Source organism: Condylura cristata, unplaced genomic scaffold (assembly GCF_000260355.1).
Source record: "Condylura cristata isolate star-nosed mole 26May11 unplaced genomic scaffold, ConCri1.0 scaffold00013, whole genome shotgun sequence".
NCBI lineage: Eukaryota > Metazoa > Chordata > Mammalia > Eulipotyphla > Talpidae > Condylura > Condylura cristata.
In genome coordinates this window covers 50057189-50080194 of record NW_004567114.1, presented here as the reverse complement: position 1 = coordinate 50080194, position 23006 = coordinate 50057189, and the positions used below count along the sequence as shown (strand labels likewise).

General features: G+C 36.6%; 1 protein-coding gene across 1 annotated transcript in view; it reads left to right on the top strand.

Moving 5' to 3' along the window:
* The first annotated feature begins 2082 nt into the window (after positions 1-2082).
* Positions 2083-23006, top strand: part of AKAP6 (A kinase (PRKA) anchor protein 6) — a 412455-nt gene continuing 391531 nt past the window's right edge. The window contains exon 1 of the mRNA XM_004681951.2: positions 2083-2161. The gene's annotated coding sequence lies outside the window, so the exon portion shown is untranslated. The remainder of the gene's footprint in view (positions 2162-23006) is intronic.

Below are 23006 nucleotides of genomic sequence, written 5' to 3'. Positions count from 1 at the left end.
CAGACATGGATGAGAGAGCTGTGGGAAGGTTAACAACGGCAGTATTTATTGATTTTGCTTTTGCTCTTTCTGTCCCAGATGTGCTGGGCCCCTTTTGCCCCTTTCTTATGGGTCCCCACCAGAAGGTGCCTTCGATTTGTGACAGAATTTCAGACCTCGGTGGCCCTGCTTTGGGCCAGCCCTGTTTGGCTGGGCATTTATCCACAAGGGGATGGGTCCTTGATTTGAAAACTATTTAACCTACTAATTGTATTAAATTCCTTTCCATTAAAGGTCTTATGCACTATATTATGTTTTATCTTGATGGTAGATGGCCAGAGCCTATTTAGAGCAGGCAGGTTTGGGGGTTCGTGGTGCCGCTAACCCTGCCTGGAGGTCCTAGGGGTTAATTGATGGGCCTGAAGTCACACAGATGCTCACCAGAGGAAATGGCCTTGAAAATTATATTTTCTGAATCCCAAATAAGTGCTCTTTGTAGTGGAGTGGGAGTTAGTATGTCTTGTAGTCTAAGATAAAGTGAGAGTCAGGCTCTGCCTGTGATTGAGAGCATGGGTGAGGTTGGCAGGCAGTTTCACTTCTTGCTTTTAGTCTCCCAAATCCTCATTAGGTAAAGCAAGGACAATCCTGGCTTACCATCGGGCAGTACTGCTCTGTGCACAGCTGATAGTGCACCCTGCTGGGATTTGGCACCTCTCAGGCATTTTATCAGCCCCTATTTACCAAGGCACTGTCTGAATTCCTGCTGCCATTTCATCCTCCATTCCCCATACTGTTGGTTAATGGTACCATTTAAAAATCTCAAGTAGGGCAAAGCAGAGTGGAGTACTGTGAAATAAATGTGTTAAAATATTAAAATAAAATTTCAAGTAGGTGGGACAATATAATCATCTCATTAACTTTTGGTCTTTTAGAATGTTCCTCTTCCCTAGAGCTGTGAAGATGGAGTGGATGTAGGTCAGTTTGATTCTGTTTATATCTGTCATGAGAGTATTAAATATGCAAGAGATGGCTGCTCTATCTATGACTGTGCTCCCAGTTCTTGCCATGTAGTGCTTGTTTCTTCTCAGGACTAAAAGGCATTATTGCTTTAGATTTGCTTTTGTTCTGCCAACTGGAGAAATGGCTTACTGTGTCTTGTTTAAATGTGACTTTTCACACAATTCCAGTTTTTGAGGAGGGGGAGTGGTGTGAGTAATTTTTTCCTATGTATAACATTGCCGTGAAATAAAACAGAACCCTCATGGTTGGAATGTCAGTGATTTAGAAAGTTTCTAGCATGTCTGCCACTTTTTTTTTTAGCTACCAGCTTTGGTCCAGAAAAAGACCCTTTTACATTTTGTTTGCGAGTGGTAGGGTTTTTGAGCAGATCAAGGGAAGGTATGCCCCTCCTTGATTCTAAACATCCTTCCATGTGCTTATCTGAGGGTCTATCAAGTGAGTTCAGAATGCAAAGATTCTGTGGGTTTGTGTGCTTCAGGGGAAACTATCATGGCAGACTTTGTTGGTTGCAGTTTCCCGTCCTCTGTGAATTAAAACTTATGTGAACTTGCTTATGTTTTGAGAGTTAAAGCCTGTTTACTTCAAAGTTAAAATTACTTTTTCAGCTGTTTATATTCCATTTTTAATTCTTTTCCTGCTCTCTGCTTTGTCCTTTTGCTTCTTAACAAATGAACAAAATTCTTTTTATTTTGAAATGGTATAATGTTGTCCAGAGAAGATAAAGTGATCAAATTGCCTAAGGGAAAACATTGTGCATTTGAGTTTTATTTGCTTAGTGCTAAAGCTACATGCCATCCCTACCACCATTATTTTTCTCAGTGTAAAGTAGGAGATAATTTTTATTTTTTCCAAAGTACTTTCAGGAAATCCCTTTTAAATCTATGGATTTTAGTCCAATGAGGGATCTTCTTCGTTTGGCTTAAATTTTGCATATCGTCTGTTTCTTACAGGGCTTCCGTATTGTCTCAGGCTCCACTGGAAATGCAGCAAGGATTCCTAGCACATCCCGGTTGCCATAGCAACAGCAGTCTTTCCCATAATGAGCTGCATCATCTGAACTGATGTCACAGCATCATGCAGCAGGTCAAACAAGGCATCTCCTAGTATTGCATCTTACAGATGTGCTGTAAACATCAAAAGAGGACGGTGAGAGCAGGAGATGGTGAGTGTTAAATGTCTGGGCCTTAATTGCATGGCTGTTTTGTTGGTTAGCCGGTATCTGCTAAGGCGGAGATGGGGGATGTTGTCTGCTTAAAATGGACTAGGGAAAGAAGGGCTGTTTTACCTAATTCTGTTTTTTTCAGGCTGCTGGGTTAAGACAAAGGCCTGTAAGAGTCATAGAGGAATCAAAATACCTAGAATTAGTCTTGTTCCATCTCTGCCTGCTATTTTTAGTGTTCACATGGAATTTTTCATAAATATAAGGTGATTTTTTTCTATTGCAAAAATAAAAGATAGGCTCTAAAACAAGTAGTTTACAGTATTTAAATCTTGTAGAGATATATGTATATATGTGTGTATATATTCCTTTTTTTATGGGACAGAGCTAATTGGTCCACTATCGACTGTTGTGACTTATTTAGTGATTTGCAGTATGAAATTCAGTATTTATCTTGGTTGGGTTTCAGTTTCTTCATGGTAAAGAATGAACGCTGAATAAGCATTTGACATAAGCCTCATTTGAAAAGGGATCTCTTGCATGTTCAAGACAGAATTTATTAAAAACATATGGGCCATACCAAATGACATTACTGACCCTTTTGATTTCTATGGTAGTTCTTCAACCCAGGCCCTTCAATAGTTAGTTAATAGACTGCCACAATATTTTTCCATCTTTAGCTAGTCTTTAAAATAGCTGGAGTTGTTTGCAGACTGACTTGTAACAAGTCTCCCTGCGGCAGTTCAGTGAAGGGTAACACTGAGGAGAGCTTCTGGAAGTGGCAGGGTATTGCTGTCTTTTGCTTAACTTTAACCAGAATCTGGTGAAATGAATGAATAGTAGGGTCCTCAGTAATTGTGGTGAATACAGATCTCTGGTTCAGCCATAACCTCCACTTAATTCTGAAACTCAGATACACATGTATCGTTTTAATTTCAGCTCCTCACTCTGCCTTTTGGTGAATTTGTTATTATTTTCTAAAAAATGGGGTCAGACAGTATCAGATAAGGAACAGTGTGCTGGCTTTTGTTTGGGAAATGAAATAAATTTCCCTGGTACCGCTGATTGCTACTCAGAGAGAAAGGAGGAGGCACATGTCAATTCAATTGATCAATATGTCCACTTGGAATCAGGGAGTGGTCTTTGGGCTCAGTGCTGCTAAATTGATAGTTTTAATTTGAAAAGTCTTTTAGGAAAGAAAGGCAACCTCTGAGTTCCTATTCTTTTAGGTTATTTTTTGAGTCCAAAAGAGATATATCACAGAAAGCAGAAAAAGCAATACCTCTTGCCAGCTTGGAGTGATTTTTTTTTTTTTTTTCAGAGTGAAGCATATTGGTCCCATTAGGCACTCGCAGGAATGAAAGACCTCAGATTTTAATTAGTTTGTTTATACACATCACACACATGCTACTTTCTGTCTTTTAAGCTCATGTGGCTGATCTGCAGCTATATGGGATGGTAAAGGTCAGCTGAGACTGGCTTTATTGCAAACATTTAGGAGCATCAATTGTTCATTGCCTGCCTTTTTAATGTTGCATAATGTGAGCAGGAAGCTCTGCTGGGACTTCTGGGTGTGAACACAGCTAAATCAGAAGCTCTAAGGTGACAGGGAAGAGTGTTAGATAGCAATGGGGGAAGGGAAGGTGTGTCAAGTGGCTGGATTATGAGCCTGGAGAAAAAATCACTCAGCGACCTTTAGAATTCTTTTAAAGTACTATTTCCAAGGAAAAACAATGAAGAAAGACTTGTTTGGTAACATGATTTGCTAGGAGTAAAAATAACCAAAAGAAGCTTTTTAATGAGTTTTCTATTTTGCTAAATTTTTCTTTCTTTTGTCTAATAGTATTGTCAGCTGCTTCATCATGGGTAATTTGTACAATTACTGGAAGTCACAGAAGCCAGATTCCTTAAGGCAGTGCTAGAAAAAGTGGAGTCATACTTTGAGTGAGGATGGGAAAGGTGCTAGTGGGTGTGGGCTGGTGTAGTTATCTGGTAGAATATCCTCCCAGTTCAGAGGAACCTGTGATCTTCTCTTGCCCTCACAAATGTTCAAAACGCAGTGATAGTTCCCCAACTTTATGCTTTCATCCTCTCTTTACCTCAGGAGAATAAAGCCCAAGTTTAATGGGAGGTGTCATCCTGGTGCCTGGTTCTTCACAGAGGCCTACGACCTGTGCTGCTCTCTGATTAGCTGTGTGTCTTAATTACTGGCTAAGGCTATTTCAGTTTACCTTAGTTTTAATATATCCCCATGGGGTGGGCAGGGGTGTGTGTATGTGAGAAGGGAGAGGTTGCTGTATGGCTGCATTTATTGGTGTCTGACTGAAACTTTCTAGAATTTAAAGAATTTTATTTCCCAGTGATGAGCAAAAGATTACAAAGGCCATATTTAGTGTGCAACCAAGTTTAGACCATAGAAGCCTCACTAGAAGCTAAGTTCCTCCACATGCCTTTGGTTATGGCTTTCTTTACTGAATTACAAAATTATAAAGAAATTAACTGTTTGTGGATAACTGGGCTGTAGTATGGATGACAGAGCTACCACAATAACAACTATAGTTACATTTATTCAGTAGTTCTTATGTATAAGGTACTGGAATAAGCATGTGCATTTCTTACTAGCTCATGTAATGCTGTTATGATGTAGAAGGCAGCATTCTCACTTTAATGAATTAAGTGTTGTAATTCACATTTCACAGAAACCAAGTCATAGCCAGGTTAACAAAATGAGGCTAAGGCTAACAAAGTTAACTAGTTAATAAGGATTTCAAGCCAAATGATTTGACTGTGAAACCCACATACTTACTCACAGTCACGTCAGCTTTATGCCATCTTAACTGTGTGTACCATACAGATCAGTCATTTCACTATATCACACTTTTCATTATTGGAAAATCAGATTTTGTATGTAGATTGAATTCTCTTTTATAACACTTAGATCAATTTTCCTGCAAGGATGAGTGTGCCTCTTGGTCAGATCCTACACTGACCTAGAGATTCAGTAATGCAGAATTGATGTTTACATCTTTTGCTACTACCCTTGTTAGACATATTTTTCTAGCAGGATCTGAGTATGGGAAATGCTACACAAATGAGTGTGGGTATGACAGAGATGTACTACAAACAAGGCTTGCTAAGTCAATAATGATTCAAGTTTGTTGTACCTATGTTATCACCTACATACATAGTGCTCTGTTAACTTAAAATATTTGCATTCTCTGATAACACCAGACAAGAAATAGTAGTGGAAACTTCTTTTTACAGATAGGAAGGTATACTATGAATCCATCTCTTGGGTAACAAAAAAGAAAGAGGGGGTCTCATTTTGCTGGGTATGTCAGTGGCTAAGTCCAAATAATACTTCCTGTCTCTAACAAAGTACAGAATGACTATTCTGCAACATCCTGGAAGCCTTGTGTTTTGGAGAGCTGATACAGTCATCTCTGCATCATCTTGCCCGTTCCCAGCTACCCACACCCACAGTCATTATTGGACTCTGAGGGCTGTTCTTTGTTTGACTGTGGGGCTAATGCATACACTGATAGTACATTGATATTGATTCTAGTATGGTGAATACTTAGAAATATTATTCTACTAAGCTCATTAGCCTTTTCTAGATTCTGGGAAGAATTTAACCTTTGTCCTAGCCTGCTCCAAGGAGCCCTAAGCTCCTGGCTACATGTACTACAGGAATAAGAGAATCTAAACAGAAAATAACAGAGTTAATAGGTACAGTGAATATGGGAGATACATTCCAATTAAGGAATTAAAAAAAAAACACACACACACAACAGTGGAATTTGGAGTGTTTGGTGATTCAGTCATACATCTCTACTTTTGGTCTGTTTTCAATTCTAGCATCAGTGGGTAATGGTTTATTTTGATCATATGGATTCAATTCATACAAATATTTATTGAGTATTTACTATGTACCAGGCAATATCAGGGAACATAGCAAGAAGAAACACAGATATAGACCTCTACCTCCACTAAATTTTATAGGGATAGAGAAAAGCAAACAGATAAATTTGTTTAAGTTATTTTGAAAAGTATAATTATAATCAATCAAAAGTACATCTATTTCAATTGATATAAATCTGACATATGGAAATATAAAATGTATGGCAGATCATTTAAGAAGAGATTTTTTTTTGCATATTTTTGAAAGACATTTCTCACCTTTAAAACTGTCTGGAAAACTTTTTAAATAGAATGTTTCAGTAAATCTGGCTGTAGAGATATGTGCCACATGAAAGTAGGTGTATCAAACACATCCAGCCATTAGAAACTTGTCCATTCATATCATTTCAAACTGTAAACATTTCTCGATACAATCATATTAATTAATTGAGTCAAAATATTGGTAGCAATTGTGCATACTCAACTCTGTGGAAGTATTGTGAGTGGGAAAGCTTTTTAGGAGAATATAACTTTTTTATAGGATTTTGACCATAGACACAGACTTTGAATATTTTTGATTAATAAGGCAGATTTCTCCTCCATGCACATACCTGTTAATACTGAATTCTCCAGTTGGATTTTAGAACAATGGAGACTTTGTTTCCCTTGTAATATTTTTCTCTGTTCTTCAGCTGTAGGCTATGCTCCAAGTCTTCCAGCTATTTTGTAACTGCAAACTGCATTCTTTGAGTGACAAGAGTAAGTGGGGGAGAGAATGTAGAACCTTAGAATAGGAAGTGTAGGTGATTCTGGAACTGAACCTGATCTTCAGTTTGTTTTGTATAGCTCCAGGGCAGACTTCATGAGCTTGCAACCTGTAGAATCACATAGGACCCTCCCAGTAGAAGAACTTACACTTGGTTTAATCTTTTGCTGTCACCATTTTGAAATTCTGAATATTTTTGAACAAGGCGTATAGCATTTTTTATTTCACTGGACCCAGCAAATGATGTAACCAGTCCTGTGTTAAAGTGTTAACATACAAATGTAAATTTCAAACTTCTGTTGAAGAATTAGATGTGGCTCACTTGATAAGAGCTGACAACTTTGTTTTTATTTTTTAATATATTCATTATCATCCTTCATTTTTGTACAATGTATAGTTTCCCTATGAAATTCCCACCACCAATTCACCCGTGCACCATCACTATAGTTCCTTGTAAAAAGCAGACAACTTCAGATAGAGTAGTATTGTACAAGTCATTATGATTTTCACCCATTCCATGCCATTTACCTCTCCTGAGCATTGTGGGTTTTTGAGTTTGAGACTTCTACTATGAAATAGTTCAAATAGAATTGTATAGCTTAAGAACACCAAAGGAATATTGTCAAAACAATACAGAGCAATGATCCTTTGAATGGTAATTTAGAAGCGTCTGTGTTAGTTCAACACCATGCTTAGTAATTCCATGGCATTTCTTTTATAAGCAATGGGAGCTATATTACATTATATCTGAAGATATTTCATAGGTCAAGCTTATTTGTCATCACTATTGCTTTCAGGGGGCAAATCTTGTTTGCAAAACTAGCTTATTAGCTATCCTACTGGTTTATTGTTTATAGCAATTCTCCTACCCTTTGTTTATCACAAGATTACTTTTATCATTTTCTTTGTTTAACTTTCACTTAAATCACACATTTTTATGCTGGTTGGTTTTTTTTTTTTTTCTATTCTCTCTCTCCAGGAGGTGAGGGGCCTATAATTTGAGATTATATTGCTGCAGGACAAGTTCACATTATTTTTTTAATTAAAAAGGAAATTACAGCACCCCCATGTTTATTGCTGCTTTATTTACAATTGGAAAAACATGGAAGCAGCCCAAATGCCCAAAATAGATGACTGGATAAAAAAGATGTGGTACATATATACAATGGAATATTACTCAGCAACCAAAAAAGAGAAACACATGTCTTTTGCAGCAACTTGGATGGAGCTGGAAAAGATCATGCTTAGTGAGATAAGCCAGAAAGAGAAAGAAAAATACCGGATGGTGTCACTCATAGCAGGAGTATAATGGACCAGGCGAGAAAATAACAAAAATAATGAACAACCATAGACCAGAGACATTCTGTGGGGGTGGAGTGGGGAATGGGATCAAAAACGGGGGGGGGGGGAAGGGAGGGAAATGCACGGGACTATGGTGGTGGCACAGGGGTGATTTGGTGATGGGAAACCCCTGGGGATTACAATTGAGATGAAAAAAAAAATGTGAAAAATGATGTAAAAAAAAAAAAAAAGGAAATTACAGTCAATATTTATAATGAACCTTACTCTAGGAAGGCAGTTGCAGCCATACTAATGTTCATAAGTCCAAGTCTGCATTTACTGTTTATAATAATGAGATGCTGGTAACAGACTCCTGGACCTTAGAATAGATGAAGCATTCTCACTTATTATGTAAAGCAAGAATGACTGTGTCAGTCTGCACAGATGTGCAGAGAGTTATTAGAGAATTAATGTGAAAGATAGTACTTGCACAGAAAAACAGTATTTTATTTTACTTTATTTTTTACTGTATGAGTAAACAAGGACCTGAATAAATCCATGGGGGCACTTGTCAACTCTTAGAGGAGTAAGGGAGGAGGAATCTTCTTCAAGGATCAAGCTCTAAGAACCCCTGTTCCTTACCCAGTTACCTCATAACTATCCTAATGCCACCATGTCAATCATTGTACAGTCTGTAAAATGAGATCTTACCAGTAGTCAATCAACAATTGTGTTAAATGTCTACTGTGTGCAAGATCATGTGCTGAAGGAACAAACGTGTTACAAATTAGGACGACTGAAAGGCATGCACATATATATTATTTGAAGAGATTGTCATAGATTTAATACTATGCTGTTTGGGCTCTTCTTGTAAGACTGTTCTGATCAGTTTTTCCCTTGCTCTGGAAGTACCTCCATATAGAGTTCCAGACATAGTTAGGACGTCTTCCTATATTCTTTTCTTTTCATTTAGTTCCTTGCTTTAAATTTTTTAAATTAAGATACTCATTACTTTTTAAAAATAGAATAGTTTTTTTTTTTTACGTCATTTTGTGCCTTTTACCATCTCAGTTGTAATCCCTGTGGACTTCCTATCACCAAATCACCCATGTGCCATCACCATAGTCCAGTGCACTCCCCCCTCCCATTTTTGATCCCATTCCCCACTCCACCCCATAAAATGTCTCTGGTACATAGTTGTTCATTATTATTATTATTTTCTCCCCTGGTCCTTTATACTCTTGTTATGAATAACTCATTGCTTTTAAAGTCTACTAAAAAATCATTGTCTTGCATATCTGTTTCAGTTTTTTCAAGTTTTAGAGTTCATGGTTTGTTTCTACCCTACCCGTCTTCTATCACAGTCACCTCGAATAGTTCTGAACCTGCCTTAATGTTCCTTCCTGGAACCCTATCTCCTCTGCTACTATTTATTCCCATTACATTGAAATAAAGGTAGCCTATCAGAAACAAAATCACTTACATACATTTAGCTTTTAATAGTTAATTCAAATTTTGTACTGTTTTTAACCCATTTTTTTTACTTTTATGTAAATTATAAGGGAATGACCCTTTAAAACTCCTATTGGTCACTCTTGTAGGGCATCTCATTGGGATATCAACCAGAAATAACCAAAGCAGCAATATTTTATATAGTAGAAGACTGTATGCAAAAATGAAGCAGTTGTGGAAATGTATTTTAAAAAATTGTTCTTTTGTGCTATTATTAGCACTGTATTTTTCAGTGAAAAAAAAATAAAGTAGGGAGAACAGAGAGGGTACTGAGAAGGTGGATGTGCAGCAAGATGCCTTGACTGCAAGTGGCATGTCACTTCTAGAATACTGTAGGGAAACAGCAACCTCAGAGGAGCAGCTAGGACAAAAGAAATGATAGATTATAATATAAACAACCACAAAGTCAGGTGTGGTTGCTTTGAGAACAAATGAAGAGTCAGACTGATGAATTAAGATAGAATTTTCACTAATTTAGTAATACATGACTTTAAATTTTTTTTTCTAGTTTTATTGAGAAAGATACATTTAATTATGTAAGTTTAAGATAGACATCATGATGGTTTGATTTACATATATTAAAAACTTGAATTTTTACTACACTGAAAAGAAATAGTTGGTAGCAGAGGACCAAGGAAAGGGAATGCAATCACCTGAAAAGAAATGTTTCACAGTGATTTTTACTTACAGGTTTTTTCCTTTTGTTCTTTACTATGGTTAAAATTATTTGGTTTATTTTATTTTGAAGGTGAATAAACTCATGTGCTTTAATTTTTCTTTAAGAAAAAATAAATACTATGATCGTTGTTAGGATGTTTTTATCTGTTTCTTACATGTGAGGTCTCAATACCATCCTTGTGTAAATAGTATGCTCAGTTATTCAAGCAAGAAATAGTATGAGACCTGTCATCCGTCTTGAGGACAAAATAAAATGTTCCTTTTCAAAGATACTCTAGACCCTCAATGGGTTATGAACATGTCACTAAATACTAAATCTAAGATGATATGTGTATATATTTAATTAAGATTATATATGTATAATTATATATGATATATATATATATATATATTTGCAGTAGCTTATACCAAATGAGAGGTACCCATTTTGGATTTTGGAGTCCTAAAATCAAACAATTTGCACATACATAGATAAGCTGATAGGCTAGGCGATTCATGGTGGGAGGTGGTGTTCAGGAGTGGGTGGTCTCGTGGGAACAATGGTCATGTTTCTTTTTCTTCTAGACTCATTCTCTCCTTTAGCATCCCAAATCTAAACACTAAACACAAAGAGCTTGCTGTGGTAGAATTTGGAGTTAGGCTATTTAGGTTTGAATCTTTGCTCTGACTAAAAATTATTAGAACCGGATCTTGAGTTTCTTAGAGTGTCATTTCTTATACAGATAAAATTGGCAGAATATCCATTTCACAATATGTAAGGAGGTATTTTTATATAAAGTTACTGACACATTTAATAAATAAAAATACTCCCTTTTATATTCAGAAATAGTAAGATTATTACTCCCTCAGGAAGAAATGTAATTTCTCCTTAACTCTAGACCAGAAACTGAGTAAAGCTTTTTCAGAGCTTTTATGAATAAAAAGAAGAATCCTTTCATAGATTTTAAATGCTTATATTGTATTAGGCATACATATAATCTCAATTTTCTTTGTCCATTTAATTTTTCTGCATAGCACTTCTCTTCATACTATACATATTATTTATCTAATATTTGTTTTCCCCTACATTAAGTCAAGGCAGAGATTTTTGTCTATTTTGTACATTAATATTTCCTTAACTCTTAAAATAGTGCCTGGCATATGGTAGGTGCTCCACAAATATTTGTTGTGTGAGTGAATGAATCCACATAACTCTACGACAGACCAAAATGATTATATTCATTGTGTTGACAAAATAGATTCCCAAGTGATTTGTTCTTGTGACTGATGGTTATCACTGTCCAGTTATTCCAAATTCTTCCAATGAAAGAAGGGGCAATAACTGAGCAGCTCTGATGGGCTCCTCCTCTCCACTGGTTACAGGTTTCTACAGGGAGCTTGGGTTTCACAGGTCATTTGGAAGAGTCATTGATTCTTCTACTTGTAGTTGTCTCTTTCTATCTCCTTAATAAATTTAAGCCTCCTTCAGGAACAGTTCTCCTTTAAACCATGAACCCTTAGCTGTTAACCTTAGGTTGATTGATGCATTCCTGGATTTTGAAACCACTAGATAGGAAAGTGTAAGTCATACAGTCAACCCTTCCCTATTCATATTAGAAATGTTGTAATGAGAAATAAAGCAAAATACAAACCCAGAATAATACAATTGTTTTTTTCCCGAGAAGAACATACAGATTCTTAATTAAGGAAATAAGATTGCTGGTTTCTGCTATTTATTTTGAATTAGAAGCAAACTATCTTTTAGCAGTGGGTGTCTATAGCTAAATTTTATGCCAAAGACATATTCTAAATGTCATGCTTTTGAACTGAGTATTTATTTCTCAGTGAGCAGGTGTGAGATTTTTTTTTCTTGAAATTCAAGCCATTTTGTCAGCACCCTATTTTTAGAATGCTTTCCTCTTTAAAAACGCAAAACAATACCCAAAAGCAATTTGAAAAACATCCTGGGAGAAGGCAGTGTTCTGGTTATACCATAATAACAGGCTGAGTAAGAATATGTAATGTTGTTAAATTTGAAAACTCACAGTGTTTTTATTTTGTGGTCATGAAATACATTTAGCGTATTTACTTTTAGCAACCTCATCACGCTGCATGATAAAAATTATGCCTCATGAAAATTTTCTTATATATGTCAGACATGCCATGGCTAGTTGTAATGCACAAAGTGTTCAAATTTGTTATTATGATCTGTTTTAAAGAGCTCTAAACTGGGACTAAGGAGCCTGGGTTCAAGTACTGCTGACATACCCTTCCTGAACACTAGACCCTTCCACAGTAAAACAAAAGGGTTAGATTTGAGTAATTTTTGTTTCCTTTTGTGTCTCTTATTTTATGTGTCATTGTTTTGCCTTTTGATTTTTCCAAAATGATGCTTATAATGTTTCCTAGAATATTTTAAATTTGCTTATTATACTTCTATAGATGAAAACATTTTCATTTATACTATTATCTCATATTTGTGTGTTTATTAGCTTATTTTACACAATACTTTCTGTGGTTAACCTATAGTCAGTATATGAGATTTCAATTAAACTAGCTCCCACAAAAACTTTTTAGCAGTTGCTTAATCTTTCAGATTGATATGTATATATATTTAACTTACATGTATTTTATGTCATTCAAGTAATATAAAATATTTGGTTCTCCCCTATTTTTCCTTTGTCTTTAGAAACTCATACTACTGTACCAGACATTCAGAAAAAATAAAAGTATACATACTTTATAGGTAAAAAATGGCCAGATATCAGCAGTTTCATACTGCATTAAATTATCCTTTATCATAATAGTTTTAGTCTTTACTAGTACTATTTATAACTTGTTATGAAAATGAGTCCTTAAATGAGCTAGTGAAGTAGTGCAAAGAGCACACAGGGGCTTTGGTGAAGGCATATCTGGGATTGAATTCTGCTTTTTGCCAATAACACCATGCCTTTGGAAGTTGAAGAGCTTCAGTTTCCTCATCTGTAAAGTAAAAATGCTGATGTTTGTCTCACAGTGTTGCTGAGAATAGTCTATAGCCTTGCGAAGGATGTCTGATATTTGCTTAACCGATAGTCAATAACTGGTTATGAGGTTGTTCATGTCTACTTTTGTCTTCCTCAAATAATTATCACTAGAGCAACAATTCCACAATTTACCTGGTATTTGCAATTTTACTTCAGCTCTTTTCCTTATTATATTTGGTTTTTTTTTTTTTTTAAAGATTTATTTATTTATTCATACAGAACTGGGGCACAGGCCAGAGGCTCAGGGGCGGTGAGAGGCTTCACCAGAGACAGAGTGGGGAGCAGAACAGGCAGATCGACGAAGTACACTGCTGAGGGGAGCAGGGGGGGGGTCAGGAGAGGTCTGGCTCGCCATGTGGTCTCCTCCAGGGCAGGCGGCAGGCGGGAATCGAACTCATGCGGAAGCGGCTTCAGATTCTCAGTGCTGTGCTTTAACCCGCTGCGCCACCTGGGAGGGCCTATATTTGGTTTTTAAGAATAAGATTAACAGACTTCACTTATGAAAACTATAGACTATTAAATTGTATTATTTATAACAAATAGATTTTAAGCTTTATTATGTAAAATGCTTTGAGCCAAAAAAGCTGTAGAGGTTAAATGGTCACAAGTGTTCTTTTGAAAAAAAAAATTGTGTTTTTAATTATGGTAACTCTGGTTATAGGTTCATACCTTTTCAGGTATCTGTTACATTACCACACCTATCAGCAAAACATGATTAACTCACCACCTTAGTTCCTGAGCCCCGTCCACTTAGCTCTTCCCCCTTTCCCCCTTCTGATAGTCTCTAGTCCACAGTCAGATTTCTAGGGTTGGTTTTTGTTTTTTTTTTTTTCTGTTTCCTTCTTTATGTATCTCATAAGTGAAATCATCCAGTATTTGTTATTCTCCTGATGTTTTATTATTAACTCAATCCCTTCCATTTCCATCTTAGTGGTTGCAAATGGCAAGACTTCTTCTTCATTTTTTTTTAGAAGCCTAATAGTATTTGGTTGTGTATATATACAACATCTTTAAGTACTTATCTTTTCTCGAGCATTTAGGTTGTTTCCATTGCCTGACTTTTATACATATTGCTGCGATGAACACAGGCATGCATATATCCCTGTGAATTAGTATTTTTGTATTCTTTGGGTAGATATCTAAGAATAAAATTGATAAATCATAGGATAGATCTATTTTTAATATTTTGAGAAAACTTCATACTGGGTTCCATGTAGATCAAACCATGTTACACTTCCCCCTACCTTTACCAACACTAACAAGCATTTCTGGTCTTTGGGCCAATTTCAACATGGTTTTGATTTGCATTTCTCTTGTAATAAGTGATTATGAGCATTTTTTTCATGTGCCTGTTGACCATCTGTATATCTCATTTGGAGAAGTGCCTATTTAACTCTTCTGCCCATTTTTTTTTAATTAGGTTATTTTCTTGTTATTAAGTTATCTGAGTTCTTTGTAAATCCTGGATATTGGCTCCTTGTTGGATGTATGGTGTGCAAATATTTTCTCTCCATTAGTATGTTGTCTTTTTCATTTTAATGATAGTTTATGTTTATTTTACTGTGTAGATGCTTTCTAATTTAATGTAGCCCCATCTATTTTTGCTTTTGTTTGCCTTGTTGTTGGTTGTGATTGATTACCAGAGATATTACTGAAACCAGTATTCAGAAGTGTTTTGGTTATGTTTTTTCCTATGTATTTTATGGTTTCAGGTCTTCTATCCAGATTTTTAGTATGCTGTGAGATAATCAATTATGTTCATTCTTTTGCATGAGGCTATTTTTCCCAACACCCTTTGTTGAAAAGACTTCCTTTCTCCTTCGTATATTCTTTTTATTTATTTATCATAAATTAACTCTGCATGTAAGTGTGGATTTATTTTTAGACCCTCAGTTCCATACCACTGATAGGTATCTATTTTTATTCTAAAACTACACTGCTTTGATTACAATAGAATTTTAGCACATTTTGAAATCTGCAGTATGATACCTTTGTTGTTTTTCTTTTGCAGGATTACTTAGGCTATTTGGGGTCTTTTGTGATTCTATATAAATTCAGTAATTTTTGCTTTATTTCTTTGAAGAATGCCATTGAAACTTTGACAGGGATTGTAATGAATCTGTATATTGCTTTGGGTAAGGTTGTCATTTTAAGTGTTCTATATGTTTAAACTTCACTAGGTAGACACATTTATTTATTTACTTATTTTTAGTCCCTAGTAACTCTCATGAGATCATGAGTCTGGTCTTCAACAGGAAAGGATAAATCTCTAAGTCTTCTTTTTTTTTCCTAGTGATCCTATGCTGTTTATAACATGCTGATAACTCAGGAGTTGATTCATATTTTAACCTTTGACTGTATTCTTCAAGATTGACTTACATTTCTCCTATCTTCTCAGTCTTCATAAGTACCCTTACTCTGCACATCCAAAATGATCTTATTCTCTTCCCCATTCCTAACCATTTCCTTTTTTCTGACCTCCATTTCTAGAATAAAGCGTTGTCTTTAATCGTATCCCTTGGGTAGAGACTGGGACTTGTCCTCAACTGCAAGTCTTGAGCCACGAAGTCCTATAATTTCTAACTTTCTTTTGTTTGGTGGAAGTGATTTTTTTTATTGTGTATTAACTTATTATTGTGTAACAGATTTAGGTCATACTTCCCCCATCTCCTTTCTTTCTAAGCCACAGAATTGATATTATTAGACATTCTCTCACAGAAGGGTTTGCTAATGCTGTGATTTTCCTAACTGTGCTCTGAACCTTTTCCAAGTCTCTTAAAGTCTGTGTCCACGACAACCTTATTCAGTGTGGCTAGTGTGCTGTGATGAAGAGGGAGAGAATATGCAGTGTGAACGTTGGATGGGGATTCTAATGAACAGGAGATGTGTTATCCCAGATGGGAAGACTTTTTTTTTTTTTTACTTTGAAATTAAAGTTTATCTGATCAGCGAGTTCCAAATGTTGATATATAAAGTTACTACATCCTGACTCAAGAGGATTACATACTGCTGACTTCACCACTAGAATGTATTTTTCTTTTGTAAGCATGGTTCTCATTTGTTTTTTTGAATTAATTCCAATGGACAGGAGCCAGTTTTAACTCTGGTCTACAACACTAGCATTGTTCACAAGAGAGCAAAGCAGCAATCTTTTATCCTCTTGAAGGATTCAGAGAACTGTTTCCCATGAGGAAGGCAGGTGGCATGTGGTGAGCTGGGGTTGGAATGGGGGTGGGATAACTTAGATCTTCTGAGTTCAAATCCCATCACACCACTCACTGGTACTATGTTAGGGAAAATGGTTTACATTTTCTGGACTCTTCTTTTCTTCCCTGTACCTGCTTTGTTAAGTGCTGTAAAGTTTAGAAACAAGCACCTAACATAGTGTGTAGTATATAGGTAACTCTCAGGAACGCTTAGTGGAGGTTGGGGCTATTCACAATGTAAAAGGAAGACTAACTGCTTGTCAGCTTCCTTGCTGAAAGACAGCTTCCTTACCTTGTTGAAGGGCAATTTCTGTTTTGGCCTCATACCTGTGGGGTTTCAATGGTCAGGTAAATCTTGTAATAGCATCTTACCCAACTATCTTGCTTTTCTCTAAATTTTCTTATCCTTATTAGCCACGACAAATCACATCACATGACCAAGTTTATAATAAAATTTTATTTTCCTTATACTTCCTTCCTAATTTGTGGAAAATATTTATATTGAAAGTTGTTTTGAGCCCAGTAAGTAATAAAACTCATTATTAAAATGCTCATAATCTTGTTCAAGGGGAATCTGACATTTTAAAATGTTCATTTAATACAAGGGGAATCTGACATTTTAAAATGTTCATTTAATACTACTCTAATATAGAGTCAACCAATACAGTGTGTTACACAATAAAATATTAAAATACTCCCTTTAGTTAAATTCACATTTCCCCCTTCAGATATTGAATATATAAGCAGACACAGGGATTATGCATCCACTCTGAGGGGATAAAATTGCCTAAAGTGGTTTTTCCCTTTATAGGTAAAGCATTCCCTTTGAAATGATTAGGTGATGTAGCAATGAAGGGTTAGTATTCTTTTAACTTGTGAGCTGTGGTGTAGCATGGGTCCTCTCCCTTAGAATTGCTTTCCTCACTGAACTCCAGGCAAGTCTGCTGAAAGTCTGTTCTATATTTGTGATGAGCTGGTGGTCTTTTCCTTCAGTGAACAGAGTGCATTACCACCAGGGGCAGAAGAGGTTTATCTAGATAACTCATCCTGAGAGAGAATAGTCAGTCTTGTAAGCTAATTACCAGAGCAGGGAGTGATTCTGAGCATAACATGATGTGGGTCACCAGAAGGTATCCCTCTTGGCCATTCCTGGAACTCAGGGTTGAGTTCTGCACAACTGAGGAGAGAGAAGTGGGCTATACATAAGACTTGTTCTGCTAAAGAATCTGTACATAATTTGAGCATGAGGCCACAGCTTCAGCAGCTGTCAGTAGAGTATATTGTAAATAGGGAGAAAAGCTTACTCATCTCTATCAACAGATATTTTAACTAGAGGTTTCCAAATTGGTATGATTTCAAAACAAGTTTGTCTCTCTCTCTTTTTTTTAATAAAGCTTTATTTATTTATGCATACAGAACTGGGCTACAGGCCAAAGGTGTGGTGCTGAGAGGATTCACCATAGACAAAGTGTGGAGCAGAACAGGCAGATGTACTGAAATATGCTGCTGAGGGGAACAGCAGGGGTCAGGAAAGGTCTGCCACACTATGTGGGTCACCTCCCTGCCGGGGATTGAACTTGTGCTTCAGTGGCTCCAATAGCTTCATACTGCTGGACTTTAACCCGTGGTGCCACCAGGGAGGGCCCAAAGTTTGTCTCTTAAGAAGCATTGGATCCCTTACTCCCAAAATACTAATGATAGTATAAATCTCAATAAAATTGTTTTTAAAAGATTTATTTAGGCCCTCCTGGTGGCGCAGCGGGTTGAAGCACTGCACTAAGAAGCTTAAGCCACTTCCGCATGAGTTCAATCCCCTCCTGCCCAGGAGGAGATCCACATGGTGCAGCAGACCTCTCCTGACCCGCCCGCTGCTCCCCTCAGCAGTGTACTTCGTCGATCTGCCTGTTCTGCTCCCCACTCTGTCTGGTGAATCCTCTCACCCTCCGCATCTCTGGCCGGTACCCCAGTTCTGTACGAATAAATAAATAAATCTTAAAAAAAAAAAAAGATTTATTTATTTGTGCATACAGAACTGGGGTAAAGGCCAGAGGCTCAGGGGTGGCGAGAGGCTTCACCAGAGACAGAGTGGGGAGCAGAACAGGCAGATCAACAAAGTACACTGCTGAGGGGAGCAGCGGGTGAGTCTGCCACGCCATGTGGTCACCTCCGGGGCAGGCGGGAATCGAACTTATGTGGAAGTGGCTTTAGCTTCTCAGTGCTGTGCTTTAACCCACTGTGCCACCAGGGAGGGCCCTCAATAAAAATTTTAAATGACAATAAATAAATAAGTTCCAAAAAAAATAGTGTGTTAAAAACTAATATTTTTCCCCCTTTCTTAAAGATTTGCCTTGCTTCTCCCCACTTTAAAGAGTAAGTCCTCACCTTAAAGACCTGTAAGTTCTAGAGCATCAGTGGGAGGGACCCGTGGTGCTTGAAAATAGCTCTTTAATGGTAGGCTGATCACCTTATAATGAACTCACATATATGAGATAGCATTGGTTTGTGTGTCTGTGTCTGTTTTTGTTCTATTACCATGCTGTTATTATTATTATGACTTTTTAATATAGTTTAAAGTCTGGGAGCCTAATACCTCCATTCTTCCCCTCTTAGTCAGGAGAGCTTTGGACTATGATATTTGTTTTTTTTTTTTTTTTTTTTTTTATGACATGAATTTCAGCAATATTTGTTTCATTTCTTTGAAGAATAGCATTGAAATTTTTATTGGAATTGCGCTGAATCTGTAAATTGCTTTTGGTAGGATATCCATTTTGATAATGTTAATTCTTCTCAGCCATGAGCTGGTAATATCTTTCCATTTCATTGTGTCTTCTGTTCCTTTTAACAGTGTAATTTTCCTTGCATAGATCTTCTACCTCCTTTGTAGAAGATAAACAATAAACAAATAAATTTGTTTATTCCCAGGTACTTAGTTTTTTTTTTTTTTTTGGTACAATTGTAAATGGAATGGTTTTCTTAATTTCTTCCTCTGCAGAATGATTTTTTTGCATATAGGAAGGCTGACTGTTGTGTATTGATTTTGTAAGCTGTTACTTTACTGAACTGGCTTATTGTTTTGATTAGTTTTTCCCTGGATGTTTTAGGTCTCTGTATATATTATCATATCATATGCAAATAATATTAGTTTACTTGTTCTTTCCCAATTTGTATTTCTTGTTTGTCTTTCTCTTGTCTAACTGCTCTAGTTAGGACTTCTACTATTATATTAAAAAGCAGTGGTGAGAGTGGACATTTTTGTCATGTTCCAGATCTTAATGGGAAGGCTTTCAGATTTTCACCATTAAGGATAATGTTAGCTGTGGATTGTCATATATGACTTTTGTTATGTTAAAATATCTTAGAGGAATCTTGCCCTTTATTCTTACATGTATTTCTGTACTAACTCATTTTAACTAACTCATTTCTTGAGTATCTTTAACTTCATCAAGGAAAATCCATTTATAATTTTTAGCTTGCTAGATTATAAAGCAGTGATTACCATAGAGGTAGGAATGAAGTCACCCAATGCTGGCACGACCCCTACTCCTGAACTTATCAATTTAACTGACTATGCTAAAAAGACAAATTAATTGTCACACATTTCACACAGATTATACTGAGTTATTTAAAGTAAATTATGGATCTTATAACACTGGTTTATAGTTTTATATTGAATATTATGATCTATGATTTGCTAAAAGTCTCTTAGCTGGTGAGGCATGAGTAAAAAAATCGAATCTAGGTGTAAATGACTCTTAATCTTATACTTTCTTTGTAGTACCAATGTATCTGACCACATTACTTCCAGTTCTGGCTTTCTTGAATGGAAGCCTTCTGCCCCTTGACTGTGTTTTACTAGTCAAGTTACTAGCAGTGATGAATAGTAATATCCTAATGTTATAAAGTAAGATAGCTACCTCTTCTGTTGTTCTGGTCCCTTACATATTGCTTCCTGAGGAAAAAAAAAGACAACCACCAGAATTATGAGGCGTTGCTTACATTCCCAAAAGGTGGTTTTGGTTGCTTTGGTTCTTACAGTTTTATTAGGGAAATTGGAAAATATTTACTAAGACATGATGGACATTGTGTAAAGTCTGATGGTCCTTGAGAGCCATGATCCAAGAGCAGCAATTGCTGTGGATGGTGAACTAGATATAAAGGTTGGACAGGTCAAAGATGTGGAGGAGACAGCTGGGTAGGATCATTCTGAGAGTGAAAAGTGAGAAGTTCAAGGTTGGACTAGACTAGAAACTTTCTCCAAAGGCATCAAGGGTTTTGAGAAGCTGCAGTCTCTGGTAGAGATCAGTGTACCTTGTCCAGAAAAATGTAGATCTGGAACAGAATAAGAATAATAAAATAGTCTGTTGTTAAATCCAATAGCAGTTACCTAAAACCAAATAGAAACCCAGAGTATTTAGTAAGAAAAAATGTCAATACTCCTTTTTATTTCCTAACATTTGTTCTGCAATGCTTATGTCCTGGATCCTATGAGAACTCTGATATACCTTTATCGGAGTGAGTATCCACAGGTTCACCCACTCATCAACTCTGCAGAGCTCAAATAACACCCTTGCAGGTATGAATGTCTTCGAACCTTTTACTCATGACTATTCCTGTGTCCTCAGTTTACCCATTGGTCCCTTTAGGTCTTCCTAGGACACCTATTTGATTCTCATGCTCAGAGGATTCCTGATGGCCCCTCTAATTGACCTGGGAATCTCAGGTAGAGATGGTGGTCCCCTGTAATTCACCCTTTAGGACTCTTGCTATTGATTATCTAGTACATAAAAGGGACTCTCTAGTACCTATGCCTGAGTAAAAACAGTGGCTTTGGCTTGTTTTTCATAACCATGAACCTTTGCTTACATTCCCAAAAGGTGGTTTTGGTTGACAGAACAGGAATCATTTGAAGGTGTTTTTACCAAGCTATTGGATGATAGACATTTCCATACTGATGACATTACAATATTTCAGAGCAACATCTATTTTGGGCAGGAATTCAAAACTGCTCTCTAAAGATCCTAATTGAGTTTCACTTGTATATAGGAATATTTACTTTTTTTTTAATATTTATTTATTTATGCATACAGAGCTGGGGTACAGGCCAGAGGTGCAGGAGCAGTGAAGAGGATTCACCAGAGACAGAGTGGGGAGCAGAACAGGCTGACTGACAAAGTACACTGCTAAGGGGAGCAGCAGGTGGGTCCAGAGAGGTCCGTGGCACCATGTGGATCACCTCCGGAGTGGGGATCGATCTCGTGCGGAAGTGGCTTTAGTTTCTTAGTGCTGTACTTTAACCAGCTGCGCCACCAGGGAGGTCCCAGGAACGTTTACTTTTTAAATGTCCCTCAAATTTTTCATTTCAATTAAAAAACTTAAAAATCAAGGGAGATCTTCTTCAATGGATGTTTTGCTTTAGTGACTTGGTGTAGATGGTAGAAAAGAAGGGAAAATATTTTATGGTCAAAGAATGCAGAATTTTGGGATGGGGCTGGGAGAGTATCTATTTTTTGGCCTTCTGTTTTCTTGTCTCAGAAACATGGAATAATCTATGGGCCTTTTTACAGGAATTGAGAGTATGTTAGATTTAGTGACTTACTGCCAAGGAATCAAGTATGGAAAAGGAAAAATAATAACTTAACAGTGGAGAAATCTGCAACACAACCTTTACCAGGTGTTGAAGGATAATATCACTAATGATGTTGTACCTATGTTTTGTATCCTTTGTGCTATTATTTCCAAAAACCCATAACTCCCTCCTAGTGATGAGAGAAATAGTAGACTTCCCAGAATAAAGGACATTCTACAGAATACTAGGCCTCATTTCCTTAAGATTTTCTCCCTGGAGGCCTAAGGGTTAAGTCTCAATGCTGTCACCACTGCTGCCTGAGTTTGATCCTGACTAGGGAAGTGACCCACAGGGTACAGCAAACCGCTCCTATCTCCCCTGCTGTTCCCATTAGCAGTGTATTTCAGGAAAAATCTGCTGTTCTGCTCCCTACTCTGTCTCTGGTAAATTCGCTCACATGCTCCCCACTCCACACCTCTGCCTGGTACCCTAGTTCTTCTATGACAGAACACACACATACACACACAAAACCTCTCAAGTTCATGAGAAACAAGGAAAGGATAAGAAATATAGAAGTTACCAAGAAGATATGATAACTAAGTACAATATGGTACTGTAGATTGGGTCCTAGAGGAAAAGAGGACATTAATGGAAAAACTAGTGAAATCCAAAGAAAGTTTGGATTTTAATTAATAAATCAAGATCAGCTTTATAATTTTTACATATGTGCCTTGATAATATGAAATGTTAAAAATGGAGGAAATATGTGGTGTAACAAGAACTCTCTATACTACTATCTTCATAGCTTCTCTGTAAATCTGAAATTATTCCAAAATTAAAAGTTTATTAAAATAAATGGATAAACAAATAAGTAAATAAGATATTTAAATGCTAAAAAATGTCTTATTAAAAAAAGAATATTGTAGGCCCTCCC